This window comes from Aedes aegypti, chromosome 3, assembly GCF_002204515.2.
Source record: "Aedes aegypti strain LVP_AGWG chromosome 3, AaegL5.0 Primary Assembly, whole genome shotgun sequence".
Lineage (NCBI taxonomy): Eukaryota > Metazoa > Arthropoda > Insecta > Diptera > Culicidae > Aedes > Aedes aegypti.
In genome coordinates, this window is record NC_035109.1 from 332,698,575 (window position 1) to 332,723,954 (window position 25,380).

Below are 25,380 nucleotides of genomic sequence, written 5' to 3' on the forward strand. Positions count from 1 at the left end.
AGACGCTACACTCTCAGAAGAGAGGAGCCCCCTTCCCTGTCAGCATATGACCAAGGACCGACCTGGGTTGGTCACCCGATCTTCCTTACGGTTACTCGTATCCTAGGCGGCTAAGGACCACAAATGGGGTCTCTTTTATACCTTCGGGTACTCGAAGTACCAATGGTACGCATTGTCCAGTCATTTACCTTCCTTCAAAAGATTCAAAAGATTAATTTATGTATTTGATGAATCCGGAATCATGGGCGAATTTTATGCAAATAAACTCATATAAAATTAGAAAAACAAAATATTGAAACATACAGAAAATGTTTAGAACAAAATCCCATGTTGACTTCACGAGAAACAAGAAGATTAGGAAAGAATCAAAAACTAGCAGGACTTAAATATGTGAATGTTTATTTTTAAAATGACTCTATCGACACTGCAGGGTTCGTAGAGTTTAAGTACCTTGAAAATAGGAGCTTTGGAGACCTTCAGCTTAAAAAAAGAGAACAAAAAGAGACCAGACTTAAAAGGGACCGAAAATGGGTCAAACAGGAAACAGAAGAACAAAACGTAACCTAAACTAAACCCGAAGTTAAGACTTTGTTTCTACATCATAGAATAAGACCAGACATTTCTCATTTGGACATTTTTGTTATACTTCCTTGTGACATTATGCCAGTATTACTGCTCGTATTATTGTATTTATTTCTGTAGGAATTTCGTGAGGATTGAGGTATTTTCCTAAATATTCGAAGATCATTCCGAAGATTTCTCCAGGTGTTTGTTAAGCGATTACTTTCCATGGAATTCTGCCAAGAATTTTCCTAAGGAATTCCTCCTAGAATTTTGTTTCAGATATCTTATTAATATTATCTGGATTTTACCAAGGTAATCAATAAAATTATCAAATTTCTCCAAGATAATTTTCAAAGAACTCCTAAGTCCTCCAGGATTTCATCCAGGATTTGCGTTGAGCGCATCTTCAAAAAATCTTTGAACGATCTACAAGAGTAACAATTTAAGAATCCTTTTGAGTATCTAATTGTTTCACTGGAGAAACTCCTACTATAGTCTTTGGAAAAAAAAAATCGGAGTCAGGATCGAGCTGAGAAAATTACTAGAGGGAGTATCGTTGGAGTGCTGGAGAAAATACTCTAAGCATGCTTTGAAAAATCGCTAGAAGAATTGGTAGAGGATTCACTAGATGAAATTTTAGAACGGTTCCTGTATGGGTCCCTGAAAGTAATACAGATTGAATCTCTAGTAGATTTTTTGAAGTTTATCCTTAAAACATGTAAGACGAAATTCTTGCAGAATCTGCTGAATAGTCCCGTGAACGTCTTTGAATCTTTCTCTGGAGCCTGTAGAATTTTGCATCAGGAAGCACTGCAATCAGAATAAGGAAAAAATACCGTTTTGTCTCAAATTCCGAACAGACTCATATTCCGAACAATCGGTTTTTGTATGGCGATGTGGTTGAAATGTTTCGCTGAAATATGTCATCAAATTACTAGGACATGGCAGTCAATTACAATTCAATTTAATCATCTTCAATTCTACTATATACCTCGGGAGTAGTGATGATTCTCTAGTTCGAGACCAGTATAACTAGCTTAGATAAATTCATTTGCGAAATTATTCGATGAATTCTTAATTTTTTTACAGGAATACCGTATTTTTTCCGAATTCAAATAAAACCTAAATTATCAAATACATTTCTTGAAGAGTTCTTCCAAAACTTTTTATTGTGTTTGTTGCTCTTCGCATCAGAAATAAATTTAATATGAATATTGAGTGTTTCGTGGAGTAATTTGTATTTAAGTCTATAAACCAATTATTGAGGTTTTCCTGGAGTAGTTTTCGAACCCAAAATGAAGAATAGAGAGATTTCTAGAAAGTTTTATGAAAGAATCCCAGGATTAACATTCGGAAAAAATATCGAGTGGTTTCTTGTACTTGAAAGAATACCTGATGTAATTATGTACTAATGATTTTTTTGTGGAAAATTCATGATTTTTCTTTAATTTTTGAGGAGAATCCAAAATATTTATTTCAAGTGAGTTTTGAAGGAATATGGGGAGTAACTTGAAATTGTTTTTTAGAGAAATCTTAGGAAGCACTGTGAAAAATGCAGATAGATCTGCGAAAATCTCCTTTGCGAAATTTCCTAGAACATTTTGCCTATTGCTTGTAGAATATTAGAATAACATCTCGAAGATCATTTGATGTCCTGGATAATTACTGCCGCAAGTTTTTTAAGTTCTACTTAAAGAAATTTTTGGAGATTTTCTGAAAGATTTATTGAATGAATGTGAAGAAAAACTAAAGAAAGAACCTCAAAGCAATAGTTGAAAAAACTGTTGAAGAACTTTCTGAAACCATGTTTGGTGATATACAAGACAATGTTGGTGAGACTCATAGTTTTTTTGTACTATTTCTTGGAGAAATCCTTAATAATTCCAAAGAATCCTAAACAAATTTTAAATGAACAACTGGATGATATTTTAAACTAGCATTTTAGAATTTCTATGTTATAAGTACGTAGAGGCACCTTGCTTGAGAAATGTTTAAAAGAACATTCACATCCAAAGCATTCTGTGGCGAAATTCTTCAAGTTTTTTTAAACAATTCGAAAGAGATTCTTCCAAAAATTTTCTGGTAAGATCAGAATGCTTAAAGAAGTTTCAAGATATAATCTGCTTGATAATTTTCGGTGGGATTATCAAAAAGAAAAAGGCCATAGAGAGGCGTTTTCTGAAAAATCATAGACACTATTAAAATTTTTTGGAAATCTAACATATTTGCGCAATAATTTATCACTATATGAATCTTTTGTTCATAAATTTCTAATGACAAATATCAGAAATTTACCGTAGACACGTGTTTAAATTGTGCAGATCTACAGGAGCTTGCTGACAAACCTACAATTTGATTGTAGAAACTAAAATGCATATCTGTGCAATATTTACCTCAAAAAGTATGTTCAATTGTCAAACACGAGAACGCATGATAATTCGGCATGGAAGTGATAAAATTATTTTTTTTTGTCAACTGATCAAATCTAGGACGCTTGCTAATGCTGAACAGTTCATTTTAAACCGGGACTGTCCCGTATAATCCAAGGACGTCTCTGGTTACTTTACATTTGTATATCGTGTGCAAGAACGAGAATATTCCAGCCCTGGGAAGTCGAAAAAATTACATAATGGAAAGATCCTCGGGCGCAAAAGCAAAATTCCTTAAAAAAAGTGTAAATAATGCTTTTAGGTAAATCTTTGGATTTGCACCCTAGAAATCGATTTTTTTTAAACTGAATATTTCTTAACAAATCCGACAAGATTTTGTATTTTTCAATATTATCCCCTTCCTCGATCTGCCGAAGTACTGTGGGACAAAACATAAAAAGTTAAAAACATATTCTTGTCGTGTGAACAATTAAGGGAAATTTCGTTATATGAAACCAAAACTCAAAAAAATACTGCACCTTAACCGTAGGACATTTGAGACGTCTATAATAAATAAAGACAAATTGTTCCATTTCAATAAACTTCTGTATTGTCAAGATGTAGTATAGATTTCAAGCATTTTGAAATTTTGACGCTTCTGTTGATTACACCACTAACATGAAACATACCTTGACCTATCCGATCATTTACGTCTATTGCAGCAGCAATGTCTCATATTACACCTTTTACTTTCAGTAGACAAAGCATGTCAATTCGTTATTCAACAAAAACATATTTATTGGTTGTGGCTTCTGTCGAACAGGTAGACTTGCCAAATTTACCTGTTGACATATGTATGTTTGAACATTCAGCTGCTTTATATTACAGCTGCACTGAAAAGGTGACACTTTTTGGTGTACTTTCATTAGCTGATCCTTTCCCATATCCCAGGTAAATCGAAAGTCAATGATCACTGAAGAGACACATGTTCGCCATAAGCTATCGTTGTATATTCTTCGCAACTGAACTGTTTTCTTGTTACAACAGTTTTTGCACGTCATTGTATCGAAAATGGAACATTTTGTACACACTTCAAAAAAGGAAATTTTGCTCAACGGAGCCCACGTCATTTCTACCTAGTCTCATCGATTTATATATTTTTCTAAGAATCTCGCCAGCCCAAAGAAGTACCTTTGGACGTAAATCAATCCCAAGCGATCAGCGCCAAAAAATCACGCTTCCATGCTATCCCGCAACCGTGAAACGCCTCCTATTACGATCGCAATGTTCCCTCTCCCCCAAATGCATCCACCCAACACCATCGGGCAGTTGATAGGGGTACTAGGTGTAAAATGCACACACCTCTTAAGGAAAGTTTCCCAATTCCCACATAAAAAATGCTTTAGCAGCTTTGAGTGTACATGACGTGGTGCAAAATGAAGCCATGCTGGATTCGAATCCCGATCGGTCCAGGATCTTTCCGTAATGGAAATTTCCTTGACTTCTCTGGGCAGAGAGTATTATCGTACCTGCCACACGATATACTTATGCGAAAATGGCAACTTTGGCAAAGAATGCTCTCAGTGGAAGTGCTCATAAGAACACTAAGCTGAGAAGCAGAACCCAGTGTGAACGGTAATGCCAAAAAGAAGAAGAAGAAGTTATTGACTGCTCTGATCATCAGTAAAATTCCAATTATGCCGCAAAAATTCAAACTCAACGAGACTAGAACTGCGTAGAACCTATCTGCTATATACATAACAATTTAAAAAAATATTTAAATTCTTCCACAAGAAAATCCGTTTGGAACTGAGTGGCGCGTTCTCACAGTAAAAATTGAGTTTTTCCCTGATAGGGCGCATATTACCCCGTCTTCCCTTACTATTTTAAGAACAAACTTTCTGCTACTTCTTCGATTGGTTGGCTCTCTGGTTGCTGCTGTGGTTGCCTAGAACCCCAAGAAGATCACAGCAGCTCCCCAACAGAAGAGTCATCCGAAAAACAGGTTTCGCATCTGAAGAACAAAAACAAGAGTGTCGATAGCGGGGTAATTTTAAGAATGGAATATGCGATGTGGAAAAGGTGGGAGCATTCCAAACAAAACGGTGCTGCTGATGGAGATGCTACAGAACGGTGGTAATGTTAGGATCATCTTGATCAATACTTAGTGAATTCAAACAGTCAAATCTAGGGAAGCTCTTAATTGGCTTTACTATGGATTTATCGTGATATGTATAGATTTTACCAATAAATTTTCAAGTAATCGGGAAAAGAAAGAAATAGAATATGTTGCAAAAAAGTAGAATTGCAAATACATCATTTATTTGCTTGTTAACCCATTAACCATTAGCCCGCTATTTCGCCTTTCTAGGCTTTTAGAACTATTACTCGCAGGGTACGCTTAAAATACTAATATCGGCAAGGTAAATTAAAGAGCTATTTGGGAAAATCCTGTATAAATTCAGCAAGTATTTGTAAAGGAAATCCTAAAAAAAAATCTTATGAGCTTCCACTTTAATTTCTGATGACCTCCTGCAAATCATGGACTCTTGAGAGTTATGTACATGAACTGCTAGAATAATTAGAAAATGATCAATAGTGTCCCTTGATAACATTCTGCGAGATTTTCCAAAGGAATTTATTGGAAAATATCGGGCTGAATCCTGGAATAAATTTATCTCACTGGTATGAAACCTTGAACATATAAAAAATCCATGGAGATTCAATTGAAGAATTCCCTCGGTAAATGTTTGAAGCAAATATAGGAGTAGTCCCAGGAAGAAATCCTGTAGAAAAATTTGTAGAAGAGCTTCGTGAGAAATACCTGGCTGAATTTATTGAAGAACTCTTGGAAAAGTTCTAGAATAATATGTGGATTCTTCCTTAGAAAAACCGTGGAATTATTCTTGAAGGAATCCATATGAAAATGGCTCGAAAAATAACACTAGAAACTCAAAGAACTCTAGGAACTCCTGTAGAAATCTGTGTGAGATCTCCAAGAGAAACAATTGGAGGAATCGGTGGAAGTATCCTCTGGAGGGAATGTTGACATGTCCCGGAAAAATTTTCAGTTTAATCTCTGTGAAACTCATTAGAGATAGTATCGCTAGAGAGTCAAGGATTTCCTGGAGCGAATTGTTGGGAGATTTATCAAGAAAACCTTTTGAAAATTCTGGGAGAACTTGTAGACGAATTTCTTGAGAAAAACTTTGACTATATTCCAAAATCTGACGAAAAATCAGTTTAAGAATTACTGAAACTGAAAAACAAATGGAATAGACTGTATGTGTTATTGGATAGAAAACCAGGAGTTAGTGCAAACAGAAAAGGAAAAAATGTGACTTTGAAGACAATTTTGCTTAAACAGAGCTTTTTGAGACCTTCCATAAAAAATGGAGTCATGTTAGAGGCTTGGTTTGAAATATTTCAAAAGGGTCCTTTTGAACATTCCAATACAAATTCAAATAAAAATTTGAATTGAAATAGTGAACAAGGCTATAAAAAGAGCCATATGCAATTCTATTTATTTGAGTAAAATTGTAAACGAGACCTTTAGGTGAAGATGCTTCGAAGCCAAAACTTGAATTTTATAGAACACAAATCTAGAGAACCAGACAACCGTTTGTGCTGAAAATTTTTACTCACTGGTCAACAACAGCGAGTCACTATTGAGTGCAATTTTTAGCACAAACCTCGAGTTCAGCATCATCAAGGCGTATCCGCGTTGATGGATTTCTCTTTTTCGATTTTCATTTTAGGTTAGCAAAAAAAATCAAACGATTTTTGTCACATTTTGCGATGCAGCATGAAGAAGGACGTTAAGTATTTTCTACTGATTCGAAAAAAGTAGTTGAAACAGTCTCCAGGTCGAGTAATTAGCATAAGAGAAAATCTATGGAGAGAACACTGCAGTTACGCCATTATAATATTGGTTCACTAGATGTGTGTTCTTGAAAAATCTAGGTTTGACGTCGATGCATCTTTACCTTAACATCTATTCATTCAGCCTGAATCGCTTTGTGTTGTTACATATAATATTTCCAAATTAGGTTCAATGAATGTGGTTTGACCCTGTTGGTTTTCAATGAATGAGCAAGAGAGAATCATTGGCCTCTCATCATGCTAAGCCCAATGACAGTTTGCGAAATTTTCCGATTGAGAGGGCCTTCTTGATGAAGAGAGAACAGATCGTTGGCCGTTTCGAGCAGGGGGCCAATGATTGATTTGGAAAAAGCGGTTATTGGCCGTTTTCAAAATCGAGTTTATAACGGCAAGTTTTATGATTATGTTGACAATGTTTGCATAGTATGTGGGTGTTGGGAGATGCTATTAAATAGTATCAAACCCTATTTGTTTTCAATTTGATCATTGGCCCTTTATAATTGTTACACTAGAGTAAATACGTTCTAAAGCTTTACGCATTATATGTTGATCATTAGCTACGTGATCTTTTAGAGGGGTGGGTTTTGAGTGAATCTTAAAAAAATTAATAAAATAAGGTTTTCGAGAATTTCAGGAAAAAATATGAATGATTTCAAGTACAGCCGCCTCTCCACATCTCGATATCGAAGGGACCATCGAGATAGGGAGAGATCGAAACATAAAACAAACCCTTAATGAATACTAGATTGAAAATCATTCCATTACCATGAAAGTTAAAAACAAACGGACGTCATTTCGTCTGTTCAAACTGTTTTGAATCGCTAAAATCTAGTCTAGTAACCTTTGATAATGTGCATATCGACATACAGAGAGAACATTGGGAATGAAAATCACATCGAGATAGTGAGATATCGAGATAAAAAGGATATCAAGATATGGAGAAAATGTATGCAGAATGAAGGGACCGAAAAAATCATCGACATAGGGAGAGATATCGAGATGTAGAACATCGAGATGTGGAGAGTCGACTGTATTATGAATTTTGAACATTTTCGAATACTTATTTCCTATTCTAGAACCAATTTTTTAGGAATCCCTAGTGAAATATAAATTCCCCTGGCATGATCCTAGCATGATTTGGTACAGAAACCTCGCGAAAGATTTTCGGATAAATATTCATAAAAATAACTAAAACAATCAATAGATAATTTGAATATAAACGAAAAAAGCGAGTTGAGCCAGAAATTTTTCTATCGAGATATTTTTTGAGGGATTTACAGAAATAGATACTGCCTTTATCATTTCTAATAACACCTACAAAATTTCTTGAGAAAAATTTGGAAAGTCTATTAGAAGATTTCTAGAGTAACTTCTTTCCCAAAAAAGTAATATATATCTAAAGGAATATTCTAGGCTGAGTTTTGGAGAATTTTGTTGAGAAATTATTAAGAAATTGTGAGGATAAAAGGTGATAGTGGAAAATCCTCATAAGAATAAATGGTGTGCCATATGTTTCAAAAAAATAAAATAAAATATGATGCTGAACTCTACATTCCTGAAAAATGATCTTAAAACTTTTCAAAGTTCAGTACTACTTTTTCTTGGAGGAATATTTGGGAATTCTTAGAGGAATCTCAGAAGTTTCTTAGGAGCTAATGGAGTAACGCACATAAGATGGATTTATCTCGTATGCTACACAGAAAAAAATCCGTTCTCATATCCGTGAACAGCAGACGTGAACTCGTCAACAAGCAAAAATACACCGTGAACTAGATCATGTTTATGGGAACGTTAGTGGTAGTTCATGGTGTTTTTTTGACAGTTCACGTTTTCCAGAACTCTTTTTTGAGCGTGTACGGAGATGACATACAAATTTCAAGTTGCTGTTATCTCAGCATAGATCAACAGTTTTTTTTTTAATCTCGAGGATCGCTTCACTATTATTTGTAGATTTATGAGTAATGGGATTTAGATTTTGAGTATTGTGAACAAAGTTATTCCAGAACATATCTGTGTCAGGTAGGGTAAAAATCGCATAAACTTTCATCGAGAACTGTTCTGTCATTAGAAAACGAAATGTTTTCGTTCAAAAAGTGTACAAACCTGTGATTTGCGAAAAGTTACGGTAGACTATGGTCGACCAGAGAATTTGGAAATGTATGAAGAATCTAAAGTAATGCTAAGGCTTGCAGAACAGTAGTTTTGTTCATTATCTACACTAGTCATAAATTATTTTGAGCACATGATGTCTAAGTTTAGTGGTTAACAGCAAGTGTACACTTAACAGATATGTACACAAATTGTACAACAGATTGTATAATGAGAGCCTTCCAAATTGTCCTGGAATTCAATTCCGGATGATCTACGGAATCTGCTCCTGTTTATACTCATTCAATTCATGTAAAACATTTTTATTCCTATCCATAACGGTCATTATGGCTTGGAAAGTGTACTGCTATAAATATCAATAATCTTTAGGCCTTCAGAACATGCTACAGTTTCACATGGCTTATTATGTAATTAAATCGTTTTTATAATATCCATACTTGATAACAAAACTACGTTGTTGGTCAAAACAGCTATTTCCAAGCTTATTGGTTGTAGTACGATTAATTTCTTTCTAATTTCTTTGGTTAAAAGATTAATAATATCTACTGGATTTAAAGATACTGATTCTCATTTGTTTTTAGCATCTGATATCACAGAGCATCCTTACATCCATATGGATCTGCAAAACTCTTAAAATACGATTCGGATATTGGAGAGCATCATTAAAATAGTAATAACTAGTCATACTGCATATAGAAAGTATTTCCCAAAACTTCACTGTGTTCAATGACCTTAAAATTATTTATTTTAATAGGAGAACAGTTTTAGATAGGGATAAACATTTTTTTTCAATAATTAGATGAATAAAAACTTCAGTAGACTGCCTTAATCATTCTAATTCCAGAACAATTTGGATTACTTCCAATATACAATTTTTTTTTCGAAATTTGTAGACACTTTTGTTAAGGCTGTTAACCACAAAACTTAGACATCAAATGCTCAACATAATTTGTTTCCTACTTGACCCAGAGATATTCTGCAAAAACTTTGTTCACAATATTAAACATTTATACTTCCTCATTACTCATTATAACAAATAATAGTAAAGCGATCCTCAAAATTTCTTGAAAAACTATTGACTAATGCTCAAACACGAACAATTAGAAATTTGAATGTCAGCCCCGTAGCCTATGGGTTAATTGATAAATGAAAATGGTGGTGGTATGGGTGTTTTGTCATTCATTCGCTCAGAAACAACTTGCTACACACTTACTTACTTATCCTAAATTATGTGGGACATATTGATAAATAGTCAAATTGCCTGTTTTCATCAATGTTTATGCAAGCACTTGTTATCTGGCATTGCGCACTTCGTTCTCAATTGATTTCGGTATCGGTATCGCTCCATGATCGAGATTGAATCGCAAGTTTGAAATAGCAGCTGCTAAAGAGAGCCCGTAAGAGAGAGTGATTATAAAACCCATTTATCTCGTTCATTTTTCATTGGGGGTATGTGTTTTACTATACTGGTCTAATAAACAATCCCCAAATATCCTATGGCAATAGTGCCCCCCAGGTTTTGAGGTTTTTATCATGCACTGTTATCCCCCCCCCGATATGATCAGAGCTGTAACAGTATACGATGAACAGATTCTCATGATGTGTTGCGGATCATAATTGTTACAGAGTGATTAGTGAAAGATAGTGTCAATTTCCTTAGAATTCAACCCCACTTGATTAATAAAAAAAAAAATCGAAAAGAAATAGGTACCTAATCGCTCTGAATCGTAGGATAAACAGGTTAAGCAAATCGCGCATCTATCAACGACCGTGCGCCTCCTTCTTTTAATTTCTTCGCACAAGGGAACGATAAACCGCGGCGTACTTCATCCAAATCTCAAAGTAGGAGCTCCCACTAGGCGTTCGCATGTTCGCATAGTCGACATAAGTGCCAATTTGACCAAAATGCATTTTTTCATTGATATACATTCTTCAACTTATAATACACTCGTTGGACATACGAACAGAACTAACATGTTCTGAAATATTTGAATTATTAAAGGAAGACGGATTTACATTAGTGCATACACCAACATATTCGAAGAAACACCCGGTTTGCCTAGTGTTTATTCAGGTAGTTTAGTGTATACACCAGGTTACTATGACAGTGGCCTGGTGTTTACGTTCATCCATATTCGTTCTTCAAACTCACTGATTGGACGGATAAATTAATGCATATTAAAGGCATATTCTAGTCAAACTGCCTTAACAATGCTTTATCGTATGTTATAAAAAATAATAACCGAATAAAATGGAAAACTTTAACAAGAATTCTCCAGAAACTGTTTTCAAGACTCTTCGATTCGTTTTTATAAGCTGTGTAGCAATTTTTCCACTAGCTTTTCCAAAAGAAGATTTCATTCTTATTCTAGCATACGAATAAAATCCCACTCCTACCAGCCTTTCCGAAGGATGTCGATGTTGAGTCACTCTTTAAACGCAACCAAACATCAAGTTAAACCAGCAAACATTTGTCTAGCCGACTGTGATCAAGTCATGTACCGTTTTGATTCATATTACGAACAGCTTCAAATTCCGGACACTCTACTTTGAATGGGAAACATTTCACGCGAAATGTTTCAATTTTTGCTGTTCAAAAGTTCTCAATTTCAAGGCTCGTTTTAGTAAACTTTTTCCATAAATATCTTTGAAAATTTATAATGCCCAACTACCTTAGATGTCTTTGTGGTGGTTTAACGATTTCGATTGATGATTTGACTGTTCCATTAATGATTATCATGAGCTGTCCGGAATTCGATTCAAAGTGCCCGGAATATGCGGCAAAAGTGAGGAAGCGTCCGGAATAAGAATCATGAAAAGGCCACACATTTTGATTTATTTAAAATTATTGAAGTTGCAGAAGCGTATTCTTCACCCACCGTTCGAAAGTAAAGGGCTTCCGACGCTCGATAGCGCTAAGGAATCATACAGAATGATTTATTTTGTATGCTCTATACTGGGTTATATTTCCCTGAGTCCTTAAGGTAAAACAGTTTGGAATCATCTTCTAAGATTGCACTAAAACTTCAAAGGCACAAATCACGCGAAGAAAGTATCCCACGGCATTGCATTTTTTATTTTAGCTTTGTGCACTAGTAGAAAGCTTAAAATAAGAAGATCAGGAACGTTTGCCAACTATTTCTCCAGTTTTGTGCCTTTGAAAACGTGAGTAGGGGGAGAAGTCGGCCATTGTGCCGGCCATCTTTGGATTCTGAGATGTTTCACCTTAAGTGTCCGTAATATGAATCAAAACGGTATGTATATCCCATTGGGCTCTTAACCTTCTCTTTCCCGTAGTAGCTCAGGTGATCCACCGACTTTTGAACGCTAGTGAACTCTGATTGGCACGATTAGCTCGATAATAATTTGAATTAATTTATATGTTCATTTGTCTCTTCGAACATTGAAATAATTGACCGGACCAATTTTTGAAAAAAAAACAATCAATAAACTATTGATATTGAATCAAATTTCTCATAATGGTTTTGAACAATTTACCTTAGAATAACACATCTTTTTATTCAAGCATTTGATTTAGAAACATCGTTTTGACAGTTGAATTTCCAAATAAAACTGTAGGAGAGAAAGGGTTAATAACCGTGAGTATCCTCCGTTTAAGCAGTGAGGCTTGAGACCGCTATATTTCTTTCGGGATGGACGATTTTTCACCATTATGATCATTTTTTTCTTGCTATGTGTTAACACTCCAGAATGGATTGTACTATTCATGGGGTTTCAATTAACTTATTGACTATGGATTATTGAAGACGGGAAAAAAGCATATTTGAATACGGCCCTGAACGAGCCGTTTCATAAAATCATGTCCAGCACAATTGTGCTGCTTCGTCCTGAAAGGGATATAGGTAAAACTATTATCAACCGTGCACTTTCACAATGCAAGAGACAGATTGAGCGCAGCAAACTTCGCTCAAAGCTCAAAGTGGGAAACACCAGCAGGCCTCTTATATTGAAAGCCGTTTTGCGTTACCAATTCTTTCTACAATTTTGAGAAAGTTTTTTTTGAGTGACCTTTTGATCTCGCTGAACCCATTCGTAGTGGATATTTTTTTCTCAGCAATACGAGAAATTTTAAAATAATTCTAATTTCAAATATTCTATATAAAAATGGCTGAAAACATCAAATGAGTGAATAATTTAAAAAAAAGCACATAATGCACGTCTAGTAGATTATTTAATCTTCGTTTTCTTTTTCTTGGCATAACGTCTCCACTGGGACAGCTCATGCTTCTCAGCTCTCAATGTCAGATAGGTCGATTTGAATAGGTTAGCAAGATTTACGTAGGCAAAATGTACTTAGGCTTGTTTTAACGAACAAAAGGATATGAAGCATACCTATTAGATACACGTCAATTTGCCCAATAGACAGCTATCATGCGTCCCCATAATTTTATTCAGTTGCCTGTTGGATTCGAAAACCAACTATGAACTGCTTTCGTTCATTTGAAGTTCAATTGCGCGTAACACTTTACAGAGCCATAGTTCAACTTTTGTATTTTTTGTATATATTGCTGTTTGCGTTTGACGTGCAAACCTTGGCTAACTAGGCTTCAAATGCGGTAACACAAAGCAATCAAAGGATTATTAGCAACCATGATCCATATCACCGCCAACCTAGCAAAGAAAATCAAACTTTGACTTCGCCTTCCTTGTGAAAAATCTTACCGCGTTTGGTATTCCCGCATTTCATATTTGCGTTTCAAACGCACACAGCAATACATTTTCCTAGTAGCGAACTCGCCAAAATGCGAAAAGTTACTATGATCAAGAAAATAAAAGTTATGTAAAATTTACTAAATATTGAATTGACAAAGTAAAGTTTGCATCTAAGAGTTCAGTGCAGTTCGTCCGAGAGTTATTACTTAGACAAAATGATATAAAAATGCTTGAACATTCATATTTTTGATGTTTATTTTCCAGACATAAGTGGCAAGGAAAAATCTGTCACTTAACTGGTAATATTTTCGATTTAATCTTATAAATTCTGTGTAGCAATTTTTCTACCAGCTTTAGCTGAAGAAGATTTCATTCTCACTCTAGCATACACATCGGATCAAATCCCACTCCTACCAGCCTTTCCGAAGGATGTCGATGTTGAGTCACTCTTTAAACGCAACCAAACATCAAGTTAAACCAGCAAACATTTGTCTAGCCGACTGTGATCAAGTCATGTACAAGCTTCCACTCTGGGTCTCCGTCTATCTATCTCTCGCTCGCCCAGGCTAGGAGGGATTCTTCATTCCCATCCTCTCCCGGAGCACCACAGCCAGCCTCGTTGTCTTCTCGACGTGCGCTTATGAACGTAGAGGCCTTTTTTCTGCTGCTTCCATTCCTTCCATTTCTCGTTTATATATCATTTAATGATCTCTGGCTACATCGGTGTGCGAACCGTATAGGTATGTGATGTTTCCAAAGATTCCGTAAAATACCACAAAAACAATGTTTCGCGGAATCCCATGAAGCAAAATTTACTAAACGCTTCAGAATGCTTTGTCAATTTAATCCAATTGCAAATTATATGTAATGTTTAGTTTTTCGGTGATTGTTAAACCTCCACTCGGCTGGTTAGCCGCAAACCACGATCATAATTAATTAAACAAATGATTTGCAGATAAGTCTCCTTTGACACCAACCCGAAAAAATGTCTGGCTAATTTCTGCTCCTGGCCCAGTGTGCATTGGGGTAGGTGTTTTACTTTACTGGCACGATAAACAACCCTCGAACATCCTACAACAAAAGTTGCCCCCCGGTTGGAGCTTGTTTAGATAGGTTTTTTCAATGCACTTTCTTGCCCCCGATCTAATTAGAGTTGTTGCCGTAGACGATAAACAGAATCTCATGATGTGTTGCGGATCATGATTGTTGCAGAGAGCGATAAGTGAGAGATACTCTCAATTTTCTCAGAATTTAACCCCAGGTGAACACCCTGTATGAAGTAAAGTTTACTTAGTAACCATATGAAACATGTTGATTGGCTTCACAATATGTCCTTTTAATATAACATTTAAAAAAAATCGTCGAATGTAAATCTCAGCTATGGAGAAGTCCATTACTAGCAATTAAAACCTATATTCCGCGGAATCGATGGTTAATTTCATTTCGTTGCGATAAATACCGTGCAATATCGGATTTTGTATCGAGCTGCACGAAGTGTTTCCATATTTCGCTCCGTTTCATTATTATAAGTGCTACGTGCATCATTTCGGTTGGTATCGACTTTTAACAAACATGCATATCGCTTACCCTTAGCGAATGGTGCTGTTTCGCCTTATTATGTCTCTCCTTTATGGCTCACTTGGTTTTTCTTCTCTTATGTTTTCCCGTTTTTTTTCTCTAGGTAGAAGGAGGTGGAGAAGAAATGATCACATCACACCGTGAACCTCCATCCAAGTAGGCCCAGGGCAAGGAGACTACCCCGTAGTCCTCATCCTCAAACGCACAAATACACCCGTATTAGCGCTGTAGTGAGAAGAGATACGGCAACGATCCAAGTAGTCACACAATCATCAAGGGGGTCATTCGCTGGTTTATACAGCCCTGGGACGGTTGAAAACTAGCGGAGTGCATGGTGGCAGGCAGAGTACATAGCAGCCTAGCGAGAGGGTGTCTGTGGTGTGTGAGTTGAACGCGCCCGGTAGATGTCGTTGTGGTGAATACCCGGTTCGCTCTGCGCATGTGTTTGTGTGATGGTGGTGCCGCAATGATGATTGCCACTGCCAGGGTGGGAGTGTGAGGTGGAAAACGCTCGTGGAGGAAAATTGCCCAACACTCTTGGTGGTGCAGTTGGTCCTGTGGACTGTTGAAAGCGGGTGGCGAAGGCGAAGATATCGCCAAGGGGAAGTGAAATTTCGTTTTCGTGCGTATTTGTGCGCGCGTGTGCCCGAAAAGTTCGCTAGCGACGACCGACGCGTTTTGTGGTGGTGTGCGTGAGTGCGGCCAGAAGCAAGGTGCTGTTTTGTCGACTGTGGTGAAGTGAGGCTTCACTTTTTTCAGTGGATAAGCAGTAGCAGAGGCAAACGCATCTCGCGCAAGCAAACCGTGTAGCAATCGACGGAGTGAAGCGTACACGCGTCGTAGTCGCAATTCGCAATCGTCGTCGTAGTCGTCGCAAAGTTGTCGACCTCCAGTCTCAAAAACGGGAAAAGTAACAAGAAGAGTGTGATATTGTACGTAAAAATATCGGTATTATTTCGGCCGTGCACGGGTGGCTAACAAAACTGACGTACATCGAATAGTGGATTAACGAGTGCGATCGATCGCGATCCTGTGCTGCTTGGGATTGGGTGTCTTACCCCTTGTGGGAGAGCTTGAAATCGTGTGTTAGAAAAAGATGACCTCCTGAAAATCCTAGGCTCGCCGGGATTGCATTAGTAAAACAAACAAATAGCGGTGGATTTTCAGCGCAATGATTACAACAAAGTGAAATATGTGTGAGTATCTTCCATATCACTCTGGTCAATGGGGATAAAATTAAGCTGCCATCTATGCAATCAACAAACCAGTGCTGACAGCTATGGAAAACAATTTTTGACAGAACGGTGGTTGCCTTCAATACTGCCAACTACGACATTATTGTTTCGAGGTGGATGCCCATCATCGGGCGAGGGAGTAAAGCTGTGCAATTGTCGCTCTGAATTTGCTTCAGTGTGTTTGTATTGATTGTCGTTTCCGGGCAGTGTTGCAAGGCTAGCAGTTTACTATTCTACCTCTACTGTGAAAAGTTGTGATTGTTTGGTTTTGTTATTTGGGCTTACTCAGGTGTTGTTTAGTGGGGCCCGAAGTCAATGCACTAACTTGCATATTTCGTTAATTCATAAACAGAGATACAATCATCCCACAGTTGTGGATCAACTAAGGGCAATTTTTCAGCATAAAATATGACTAAAAATCATGGTGACGCTGTACAAAACAAAACTACACCCCTGGCACTGCTGAGTACAGTTGTCATCAGGAATGCACCTTAAAATTAGTGATGGTTTACGAAAAAGTGTTGATTCTTATGTAAACTTCAAACGTTGTCCATCCTAAAGATGTGGACCAGTGGAAGAGGAGGATCCTTATTATGGATCAAATTGCCTCATATACAATTGCGTAGGAGCAGGAGACCAGCCCCCCTCTCAGAATTTTGGATGAAAACAAAAATATACATGATTCTAACGTGAAGCTAAATTTTCTGAATCAATTTACATGACTCTTATTATTGACATAAAAACGTTTCAGTAATTAAGTTTTTTTTTTATTTTGTTCAACAATAATGGAAAGAGAAAATAGAGAAACTTAAAAGTAGATTGGAGTACCTTAAACTTTTTAATTCCGCCCTAGGTACTCCAATCTACTTTTAAGTTTCTATTGAGATTCTGCTCAGAGGATTCGAATACATTGAATAGAGTTTTCATGGATAGCTTACCGTACACTGCATCAGCGTGTCAGTTATGAGTTCGGTGAATCTTGCGACAACCGCCTGTCGCTCGATTGATTACCGCTAGAACCAGCCTGTAGTTGTCGGCATCGCCGTTGCAAATAATAACGTGGTACAAAGCATCAATATCCTAGAAATCCGATGGCCACAGTTCGTATTTTCTGAAAAATACAATATATGCTGTTCTCAATGTTATACATATCGTCGAACAGCATATTCACTGCATTATGATTTCTCATACTTTTGGAGGATGCCATGCTTGAGATGTCCGGTGATAAAGTTTTGTTTTATAAGAATCCACTGGAATTCATGCATTAACTAAAAAATTAATTGCAAAATGGACAAAAATTACCAAAGGAATTTCTAAATCAATAGTTAGCGGGAATTTCAAGCGAAGAACATGGCTTGATTCAAAACAAATATATCCAAGGATTTTTTTTTTTAACCTGGCTAAGTTTACTTCATATGGATGGCAGAATTTTAACATAGTGTTGAGAAGTCAATCAAAATCAACCGTATTTTTATTCCAGCAATAATTTTTTTCCATGATTTTGCTTCATTTTTCAAGTGATTTGATTTCACATGAAAAAATCTTATTGTTTAAACTCTAAATTACATTTTTCCAAGAGAACTTATGTTTTCAATTCTTAGGATATTCCAAAAATAATTCAAATAGTTTAAGCAAAACTTCGGTATTTCATGGAGAATTATACTATAATCAAGTTCCTCTAGGAATATCAAATGGTAGCTTCAGAACTTTTGCTATAAATCTATTGGAAATTTGTCAAACGATATTGTGAAATTTGTTCATACTTTCAGTGTTTATTTCTCCTGGAAGACACCAATTCTTTCTATGTCAATTTTTTATCCAAAACTAGATATCGAAATATGTTTCCTTAAATACTTACTTATTTTTTCCAAAGTTCAAAGTTTTCCCTTGCATCATCCACTAGAAATTCTTTTGTAAATTCCTTCAAATAGTGGTCCCAAAAATGATTTAATGTTCTTCCGCGAAGTTCATCCAAAGTTCTTCTTAAAATTTCCAAAGTATTGCGTCCGAATGTGTTTTTTTTCTGGAATCTTCAAAGGATATTTGTTTGAAAATCCTCAGAAATACAGTTGCTTCCGAAATTTGCATAGCAGGAAAGGAAAATGTGGAGAAATATTAAGCTTAATAACTGAAAAGGGGAAAGCGGTGTATTAAGATATTCATAAATAATTTTGTAAGGATCTTGCTTAAAACTTTTCTTCAGAAATAGTTTTATCACTTATTGGCAGAATACATATTCAGGGATTGAATTCTTTTGCAATTTCAGGGTGGGATTTCTAGAGGCTTTCTTGCAGAGCTCTGGACAATCCAGAAATATATTAAAAGAGTATTCTTAAGGAACTTCTTGTTTTTTTATTAATTGGAGGTTTAAATTATCCAAAAACACTAGAGAAAAGAAAAATCACGTATCTTTCGTTGTGTCGATACTTTCTTGAGAAACTTCACACAAAAATATACCGTTCCTACTACAATAATTAAAAATAGTCCCTCCAAAAAAGTTTGTTTGGAGTTTATTTGGAGTTCAACGTATATCAGATGATAAATACAAATACATTCAGTAAAAAATTCCTTTTAACGCCAATGATACAAGGAAAAAAAGAACAAGATTGTGTGTAGTAAATCTTACAAAAACCACATTTCCAGCATTTCCGTCAGGTATATTGTAAGGAATTTTATCAAAAAGATTATTAAACTGTACTTTAAATTCTTGAATTTTCCTTTAAGAATTAAGTACTTTTCCGAAATTAATTCAATTATCTATCGAATTTCTTTCAATACTTTTTTGTATGTATAACTCTAGAAATTTGATTTAAATTGGATATGGATATGGAGTGGTTTGTAGAGTAATTGATCTTTTAAAAATTATTGAGTTATTCCTGGGGAAAACAAATCTAGAACCTGAAAGAATTTTTGAAAATATTACGAGGATATGTAAAATACTAGGATGCATGTTTAGAGTAACACCTGGAAGAATTCAATGTTTTTTTTTGCATAAATTCCTGAATAATTTTTGCTGTGAATTTTTCAAGCAGTCCTTGGAGAAGTTCTGAAAGATTTGTTAATGGAATCTGAAGAGAAATTTTAGTAAAAATCTCAAAGGCAAAACTTGTATAGGAGTTCTTGGAGGAAGCACTGTAGTACGGAAATAATTCATGAAGAAACCACCGTAGGAATTCTCAGAGGAATCTTCTAAAAGTAAATGGTTGAATACCTGAAAAGTTCGTGGAAGAATCACAAGGGATATATTTCTCGTGAGTTCCTTGGAAGAATTCGTGAAGCATATTTTACTGGATATTTCGAAGTAAAAATTTAAATTAACAAATATCACTGGAGTGTATTGCTGCAAAAAAAAACACAAACAAATAAAATCAATACAAATTTATGCAAATTACGAAAATTGTGAAGATCGTGAATGTAGCGACCGACATTACTTCTGTAAAACAATAATTTGTTAGCTTAATACAAATGAAATGATCAAGCAGCAATATATTTGGTAGATTTAACAGAATTCTTTCTTGATTCTTATGGATTTCGAGTTAACAGTTGTTCAATTAAGGATCATAGACAGAAAAATCTCGCTTTAAGATGAAGATGAATCGAAGCCAAACCTCAAATCTTCAAGAGCACAAATCAGTAGAACCAAACACCCGTTTGAGCTGAAAACTTAATTGGTCACCAGCTGATGGTTTGGCTTCGCTTCATCTTTACCTTAAATCAAACAAAAATGTCCTCACAGAACAAATTTATGATGATTTTTCCAAATTTTTCAAATCTGTCTATCTGCTGATGATCGAAAATCTCACACATAAAATCTGGTTTACCATGATTTTTCGTAGCCTGGTTGTTTTTTAATGTACTTTAAATTTCCACCCGAATTCCGAAGATTCTGATCGATTTTTTGTAGACTCCAGTGATTTTAAATGAGACGCTGGGAATTTCCAACGGAATATTTAAAATTCGAGCTGCAGTCCTGATTCTTGCAGAATCACTCAATTTAATCCTTAGTACTTCCAGCAATGAATTCTTAATGGAGTCTAGAGATTTCTAGGAGGCTTCTTAGATTCTGGAGAGCTCATCGGTATATGGATTCTTAGTGGGCTGCTGAGGATTCTCTGCCGGGTCTTGAGGTTTCCTTACTAGATTCTGAGAACTCAAATAGCGTGATCCTATGAAAAATTTTGCCGTTTGTTGAAGATGCTGAACGGGATGTAAGAACGTTTAACAGACTGGGGTTCTATTCTATTCTATTGGACTTTTGAATAACGATACTCATTAAGCAATTCTCGCAGAAACCAGTCCACCATCGGCATCCATCCTTGAAATTCCAATATTCGGTTTTCTCAAATTGGTGGACCCCTCGTACGCCAGCTGGCTAAACAGTTTGCGAGATAGCTCATTTTTTGATAAATCTTAGGTATTTCTTCATGTGGTATGTCTTATATTTCCCTTGGATCACATAGCAAACGTAGTGGCATCGTATAGAGGAAGGATATAGCTTTCATCTGAGACTAAACAATTTTTGGCGACGTTTTTTTAATTTGGCTGCCATTTTGTTTTTCTTTAGAAAAAACGTTTTTTTAACTATTAAGCTGAGAAAGATAGGCTACAAAAACTAGGTGAGCAATGGTCTTTATCCTATGAAATGAACGATTTTCCAAATCTGCGATTTTGAGGTGTATGACGAGTGCGATAACTGAAAACATCATTTTTTGTACTACACAAAGAAACAAGGCTTCTATCGTTGGTGTTTTCTTCGACACCAGTGAAGAATAAGAACATAAATTCAAGTGGAAAAATCTGGTGGTCATCTTGGATTTTGACGCTTTCTTGATTTTAAGCAGTAGAATGAGTTTTTTACCTTGTTAGCACTCTCTTCTCTTATTTGGCTTTACATCAATTATCTTGATAAAGCCTCGCCAACAATATTTCGCCAATTCCCTCGGTTCATGGCCGCTTCTCTCCATCCTCGACTGTGACCCACGCTCTCCAGGTCCTGGTGTACCTGGTCAATCCACCTAGCTCGCTGCGCCCCACGCCTTCTTGTTCCGACCGGATTCGTGGCGAACACCATCTTTACAGGGTTGTTGTCCGGCATTCTTGCAACATGCCCTGCCCAGCGTATCCTTCCAGCTTTAGCTACCTTCACGATACTGGGTTCACCGTAGAGTTGAGCCAGCTCGTGGTTCATCCTTCGCCGCCACACGCCGTTCTCCTGCACGCCGCCGAAGATCGTCCTTAGCACTCGGGGTTCGAAAACCCCAAGAGCTTGCAAGTCCTCCTCGAGCATAGTCCACGCCTCATGCCCATAGAGGACTACCGGTCTTATGAGCGTTTTGTACATCGTGCATTTGGTGCGGGGGTGAATCTTTCTTGACCGCAGTTTCTTCTGGAGCCCATAGTAGGCACGACTCCCGCTGATGATGCGCCTTGTTAGCACTCAACATGTTGAATTTCGATTTCAATAAATTTTATGTTTAAATCTTTGCATTTCATCTTGCCCATGTGCATTTTATTCTTTTCGAAGAACAAAGCTTCTTGAATATCCATGCCATTTGTTGCAGAATGTTAAGAATTTTATGTTGATTTGGTGAACCCACGACAATCCGTTAACACTCATCCTACTCGACAAAACGTTCTGTTCATGTTTTCTTCTTTCTGTCCCAACTCAGACAGAGACTGCTCCTCTAATTAGTATCCTTCCAGTCGTCGCGCGGTTTGCCACCGTCAGAACCACCAGGTTGCTGTTGTGAACAAAAAGTTAGGTTTTCTCAACAGTGTTGTACAAAATACAACAGTGCGACGATTAAACTGGTATTGTTATGTTAGTACAGTTATATACTGAGATCTTTTTACAGACTACTCACCATAACTCGATATTGAAGGGACCATCGAGTTAAAGCTCAAGAACCCATCATTCAATCACCAAAAATGTAAATCCAGTTTTTTCGTTCAAATTTAAAAAATTCCTCTTAAAAATTTATTATCGCAATCCGCAATCGCAAAGGGACCATCGACGAAGCCATGAAAACCAAATTTTAGTATGGTTCTCCAATATCGAGTAAGGGAGAATTGACTGTATATGAGACTTGTAGAGCCTTAAGATGGGTTTTCCACTCGACTTGGAAAGTTTGGGTCGCTAACAAAACTCTGTTTTCTCGTTTCTTTTGTCCTCAACTAAAACAAAATAAGTATTTCAGTAATGTGTTCTACAGAGCTTTACGAAGTTGTAGAATCCTAATTTCATTGGTACTTGATCATTACTTCATTGCAATTAACAAGGTTTGGAAAATTTCGATGTGAACATACCTTCCAATATTTATTTGCAGTTATTCTGCCAACACTGACCCTTAACAGTGTAGTCAAATGCAAAATACATTCAAAAATGTACTTTAATTAAGTGTTTTAAAAGTCACTAAGTTTTTAAAATCCTATTTTCAATTATTAACAGTCAACAGTGTAACAATTTGTTGCAAATGTAACAATTGCAATTTGTTGCATTGACTGAAGCAATCCACAAAATCAATCTACGGCAGTCTTGTACCGCAAATGCGCAGAGTGTCACGCGTATTGACGATTTCTTTACCCCACTGTGTGCGTTTTTCCCTCCGATCCGGGCACACTTATATGGTGAGCCGTAAAAACACAGTGGATGAGCAAATCAACAATCAGGGACAGAAAGCGAGCATGCGAGCGAAATAAAAAAATACAATGTAAAGGTGTCGTCGTGATAGCATGCCAGTCTGTTGTTACTTACTGAACGACGGCGACGCTGAAGCTGATTTACGATGGAACCACGCACAGTTGTCCAGAGATGACCAAATGTAAGAAAATGAAATTTGATAACTCTCACTGATATTTTTCATACCTTCTTTAGTATTGATTGCGCTTTCATATCCTAATTTTGATATAGTGAATGATTAAAAAAGATTTCATTCCGCACGCTATGTCTAAACCAGCAGATTACGCAAATCGAATGTACCTCGGATTTTTTTTTCCGCTAGAGTTCAGAAATTGGGTTATATTTTCATAATCGAAATGTTTTAAAATATTCCATCGGTGACATTTTTATATATTTCTCTTTGGAACAATTTTTCCATATACAGACTATAAAAATCAATAAGAATCACGTTTTCCTACACATTTCAGCCCATACAAAACGTATGGGAAAAAATTCATCGATAGAATATTTTGTAACCTTCCGATTATGAAATTATAGATCAAATACCGATATCTAGCGGGACAAAATCCGAAGTACATTCGATTTGCATAATCTGCTGGTTTAGACATAGCGTGTTCCATGGACTTAATGACATTACAATTTACATACTGACAGCTCGTCCCGAAGTAAAATTTTCCGAGGGGTGAATCAAATGCGATTACCATACTAAATTCAAACGTGTTTTAAAAATAGTTCCAGGGAACGGAAATTAGGAAGCTTTGGATTATGGTTCAGTTTTTATCGTGGATTCAGAATATGTTAAAAACAGGTTACCCCTAAACAAGCCAATTGTACAAAGTTTCAGATTGATTCGCGTACATTTCGAATTTTACAATCTATATGAATATTACATAAACTGTAAGGATATCATGTTGAATTGGTCTATCTATGTTTTTTTTAATTTCATGGGTTATGTTCCATCGAAACCATTGTTTTCGTACTGAATCCCAACAAAATCGAGCTCCACCGATCATATTCAAAAGAAAAGTCCTTTCTAATAGGAAATGCTTTGAATCGAATTTAACATGTTCACCATTTGAGAATGTTCACAACTGTACAACATGGAACTTTTAAACAAAAATGCTATTTTTTAAAACTCTTCAAAGGAAACGCTGTTAAACGATGTGCTACCAAACAAAACAAATAACACTTTGAAATATGCAAATTTTAGGGCTTGTGGTTATTTAGTTATGTGTAGATATGCGCTATGTAAATTTTCATTTTCTGTTACAGAGCGAATAAAACCATGAGATTATAAAACTGATATAAGACATTGCATTTTTGTACAAACAAAAAAGGTACCGGAAAAATATTTGTCTTAAAAAATCATGTTTTTTTTAAAGAAAATAGTAACTTTGAACGATTTGAATGTCATTTTTACCTTTGGTAAAATCTTGTACGAAATTGGACCACTGTGGAACGGGCCAGACCTGACGACCAGCAGCCAAATCAGCTCTCTGCAACACATGTAACGAAACAAACTGACTGGCTGGCTGGCTGGCTGGCTCCCTTGAGCACTGCCGGGGTACCTATTGGCTGGTTTCGATGCACTTTTTTCCCTCCGCTGTGTTTGGGACACTTTTGTGTTTTGTGCCCAGGTTGGTCGCGCAGAAGGTACGCAAAGTAAACCGAGACGAAGAAGGAAAAAAATGAGTACAGTTAAAGTTTTCACGAGTTTCTTTTTGCGGGTCGCGTTACTGTTGTCCAGGGTTTGCCTTTATAGGGGGCTCTAAGTGAGCCGAAAGGCTTTCATTTCAGCATATTTAGAAATTGAGACTTAGGGACTTGAGTGAATATCTCAATTTCAAATCGGATCTGCTGAATACCATTTCACATTTTTTTATTATTATTTTATTTTAATTTATATAAACAGAACAAAATATCACATATAATGTGTATTACATAATAAACTTATAACTGAAAATTATGTAATTTGTTCAGCTAAATCGATTGCAGCTTCACAGTATTGATCCAAAATCATTTTAGACATCTGTGTTGGTTCTCACTGGTATGTAAACTTGTGCAATAATATAATTTGAACAATTAATTTTGATGAACATTTAAATATAAGCGATATACAATTATTCGGAACATTTTTTGTATCTTGATAAAAAAGATATTTAACCCTAGTCTGCTTCATCTCGAGATCAACGGCTTGGATTCCTTTAGAATGGATGAGGTCGAGAAACGCGTATTTGTCAAATGATACAAACTCTAGCGAAACTAAATGGTATAGTACTAAATTCGGTTT

General features: G+C 36.2%; 1 protein-coding gene across 6 annotated transcripts in view; it reads left to right on the forward strand.

Moving 5' to 3' along the window:
* Nucleotides 1-25,380, forward strand: part of LOC5567222 (single-stranded DNA-binding protein 3) — a 176,423-nt gene that overhangs the window by 34,922 nt on the left and 116,121 nt on the right. For 5 of the 6 annotated variants that reach the window (XM_021855253.1, XM_021855252.1, XM_021855251.1 and 2 more), the window contains exon 2: nucleotides 15,280-16,372. The exons of the other annotated variant lie outside the window; for it this stretch is intronic. The gene's annotated coding sequence lies outside the window, so the exon portion shown is untranslated. The remainder of the gene's footprint in view (nucleotides 1-15,279; nucleotides 16,373-25,380) is intronic. 6 annotated transcript variants of the gene reach the window in all.